Source organism: Pteropus alecto, unplaced genomic scaffold, assembly GCF_000325575.1.
Source record: "Pteropus alecto unplaced genomic scaffold, ASM32557v1 scaffold231, whole genome shotgun sequence".
In the NCBI taxonomy this organism is placed as follows: domain Eukaryota; kingdom Metazoa; phylum Chordata; class Mammalia; order Chiroptera; family Pteropodidae; genus Pteropus; species Pteropus alecto.
The window spans coordinates 1-4316 of NW_006431805.1; the positions used below are offsets into that span (position 1 = coordinate 1).

General features: G+C 36.4%; 1 pseudogene; it reads right to left on the reverse strand.

Annotated features, from left to right (window-relative positions):
• Positions 1-1010: 1010 nt before the first annotated feature.
• Positions 1011-2220, reverse strand: LOC102887134 (annotated as a pseudogene).
• Positions 2221-4316: the final 2096 nt, after the last annotated feature.

A 4316-nucleotide genomic window follows, 5' to 3' on the forward strand; every position in this document is an offset into this window, starting at 1 on the left:
AGAGGATTACATGAACAAGCATTGTTAGTGATAGATGCTTTTTGTAATCCATAAATAATTACTGAGTTTAAAAAAAAAAAGTGTTTATGGGTACATAATTAAACACCACTTAGAAAATCCTTAAGTCAAGAGCCAAGTCATAGGCTTACTTAAATATATATATATTTGAGAGTTTCCATGGTAAGGTCACCACTGGGGAAATTGTGCTAGTTAAACTAAATAGTTATACAACTGACCTAACCAGTACCGTTAAGGATTCCTAAATGTATTTTACTATGTAATTAGCATAAATGGCCATGCTAATGTTATCGATACCAAACTGCAGGCAAGAATAGTTAAGAATTATGCAGGAAATCGGAGCATCCTACCTACCTTCACTTTTTATACATTCACAGTGTCTATTTTTTCTTTTCAAAACAGCAGCCCTTCCACCAAATGCTGCTTTCCGCTAGCTCCTAAGATTCCCAGTCACACATCAGAACAAGCAGCATTATAGATAGTACTGGCCCCTGCAATATATATTCATTATTGATAGCACTATCAAAGCTAAACCTAGATAACAAATTTTTTCTCTCCATACATGCTGCTCAGTGGCAAGTACATTTCTCCTAACCCAGCATGAGAAACCTTTCCTCTTGGTCATCTCCTCTTTCAAAAAAGTTTGCTTAAATGAATTTGGAGCTAGAGAACTCACCAACAAACAATTTTAGTGTTCAATAAATATACTCTGCTACTAAATCTAATGTACAAATATAATGATGAAGATTTGAAAATGGTACCCTGTTCAGTGCTATACTGGCACTTAACAAGGCTACTAATCAGCGGAACACAGCATTTGGTAGAAGGGCTGTTGTTTACAAAAAAGTCATGTTATGTTCAAGTCTGTGATAAATCTATTTTCTAGACAGATTTATTGTTTAGGTTTTTGTTTTTGCTTTTTGGCCACTATCTACAGTAAGCACTTCAGAAACATAACCATTTGTAGTCTGAGCTAGGGTCCCTGGGTCAAGTCAGGAATGGTCTTCAGTGCTGCTGCTGAATGATCTGCTCTGGATGTGATTCCTCAGTTGTTCTATAATTTCAGGATTCTGTTGCTGTATCTGCTGAGCAAAAACTGTCCCGGTTGGATAAGGCTAGACAGGTCAGTTAGGCCCCCAACTCCTGCAGCAGGTCTCCCAGTGGCATTTGTCATCATTCCTGACATTAGCTGTTGAGCTTGAGGATTCTGCATTAAACTTGCTGCCATATTAATGATGCCTGGATTATTTATAAAGCTAGCCATGTCAAAACTCAATCCAGTTCCTGTAGGACTGGATACCTCTTTTAACTTCTCTTAGTTTCAGATTTGACTTATAGGAATAATTTTCAGGACCAAGATCTAATGCTTTTTAATAACTTGTAACAGCTTCTTCAAATTTATTCATTGAGGTGAGGGCCAACCCCATTCTTCTGTAGGCCTTGTTGTACTTTGAATCGATTGCTATTGTTTTTTCAAATCCTTTATTGCATTTGTATAGTGACCTAATTTACTCTGAGCAACAACCTTGCTCTGAGCTTCAGCACTGGGGAAGCAGCTCAAGAGGTGCCAGGGACATACAAGGAGGGACTGAATTGTCTGGCTTCAGAGCAAGGGCTGGAAGTGAAGCTTTCTCCCAGACAGAAGGGCTGGCAGAAGCCACTGTTCCCCCACGGAACCCTCTCCCCAACCAGCCTGCATGTGCAGGCGGGTGCCATATCCAAGTCTCCATCAATCTCACTACCGGTTTTTCAATTGCATAAGTCACATTACTTCCCCTAAGGTCTTGTCATTATATTCTAAGTCTACTCTAAGTGAAGTCCTTTGACCAGTACCTGTCTCTAAACTGTTAACAGCCTAAGATAAGTACAGAAATTGAGAGTATTCATTTAGAAACTTTTATAGCAATATAACAGAATAATTTTATGTATGTTGAATACAATGATAAAATAATTAGGGCTTGCATTTTGTGTCTTTTTTCTTTTTATTTATTCCAATCATTCTTATTGCATTTTATGATTTCAGTCTGTAATTGCTCGCAAATTGTTTTAAAAGTTATTTCACAACAGCTGGTTTGAAAAAATGGTCTAAGCAATTTTTAGGTCAATGTGCTGTTATTACCTTTAAAAGTATTGATAAGGTGCTACTTTGGGAGACAGATCTCAAGTGTGAGCAATTATTTACCTTGCTCTTTCACTAGCCATACTTCTTTGGGGCAATAATGATATGGTAAGAATCTAGAAAATATGAGAATGGTAATCGCTACAAGTACTTGTCCTTCTCATGCCATGCATTCCCCCCATCTACTGATTGATGCCCATGGTACACTGGATGTTCACAGCCAGAATGCTCTGGGGTACCCACATACCTCTGCTCTATTGGTTGTATACTTAACAAGAGTCAGTTTATGAAAATGAAGCCGAATGCTTCAGAAGAACTGAATAAAGTTTAGTTGTTTTTAAAAAGTTGTCAAATTGGGGAAAATGGCCACAAAGCAGGAAAAATCTGAAAAATTCTGCACTTGGATTTATTTACAAAAGTCTTTGCATTTTTCTTTATTTTAAATAAACAAATTGACATAGTAACTGACTACAAAACTTTTATCAACAGATATGTTCTCAAAGAAAAAGCCTTGAGGTCTACTTGAAAAGATTGTCAAATTAATGCACATTTGTATTATTTATGTGTTGGTAAAATGTTTAAGGTATGTCACATATTTCACTAATTTTTAAATAGTAACCTCCTAAATATGATTCTCAATTACATCATTTAAGAGGGCTTCTACAGTTTGGACAAAAAGTACAAAAGATGTTCAGGGTAGGAAGGGGTTATTTTGTCCTGAAATGCCAGGTATTATTTCACAGAGGTCTTGGAGATACCTTGAAAGATGAGTAATATCATTAAGTATATGAGTTCAGGAAGAACTGTAGGAGAAAAGGCATAAAGATGGGAAAGCATGAGCATATTTATAAGGGGCATAGTGGGGCCTGGTCAAGCTTGGATAAAGGTTCATACTGGGATCATAGACTATTAGATTAGCCAAGATAAAGTCTGTGACCTTAAAGCATTTTGTTTTAGTGCTGAGCTATGCTTTGGGCATAGCTGCTTTCAAACTTATTTATTTATTTATTTATTTTAGCAACAATCCACATTAAGTTTCTATTGAAACTATATAGAAGAATTAAGGGGCATCATCAGGAAGAGAAGGGACCTGTAGGAGAAGAGCAAGAATAGCATAATGACAAGAGTCTGGAGGAATCCTTTAATTCCGAAATAAATAATGAGAGAAAATCAGTCATTGTCAATCTGGGTTTTGATATCTCATCAAATGTCAAAGAGTTTCTATAATTCCTTCAGAGTTTTCAAACCAAACGTGCTACTTTTTTCCAAATAGTAAAATGAAACAACTCATTCACATCATATTACTTAGGCATAAAAGCATATTTGTGTTTTTGTAGAGAGAAAGGTTGAGGAAAAAAAATATTTTACAGGAGACATTTGACAATGTCTGGAAATACTTTTGGTTCTCTCAATTGGGCTGGCAGCTACTGGTATCTAGTGTGTAGAGATCACAGATGTTGTTAAACCTCCTGCAGTGAACAGGACAGTCTCTGCCCTTCCTCCCCAATGAAAATTATCTGGCTCCCGTATTCAAAATTCACAGGTTGAGAAGATCTGCTACAGAGAACCCATCAATGCTATATGAGAGTTTGCTCCATACATTGTATTTTAATTTTCCCTGAGCAACGAGACTTATGTGGTTCTTGTATTGCCATCATGCAGCTTCCAATAAATAGAGCTGTATGAGAATTCACTGTCTCCTTTTCTATTGTTAGGTACCCTAAGCTCTCTTCCATAGCACAATTACACAGTGACAAGAGGTCAAAATACCTGGAGCCATTAATTCAAGTACTACTTCCTTTGTTATACTTAGAAAAGTATCCACCAATAGACAATTAGATAAAACAGATGTGGTACATATATACAATGGAATATTATCTGGCCACAAAAAAAATGACATCTTAACATTTGCAACAACATGGATAGACCTAGAGGGTATTATGCTGAGTGAAATAAGTCAGACAGAGAAAGACAAATACCATATAATCTCACTTATATGTGGAATCTAAAGAACAAAATAAATGAACAAACAAAACAGAAACAGACTCATAGATACAGAAAACATTTTGAGCATTGCCAGATGAGAGGGAGGTTGGGGGGCTGGGTGAAAAAAGTGAAAGGAGTAAGGAGTATAAATTGGTAGATATAAAATAGTCTTGGAATATAAAGTAAAGCATAT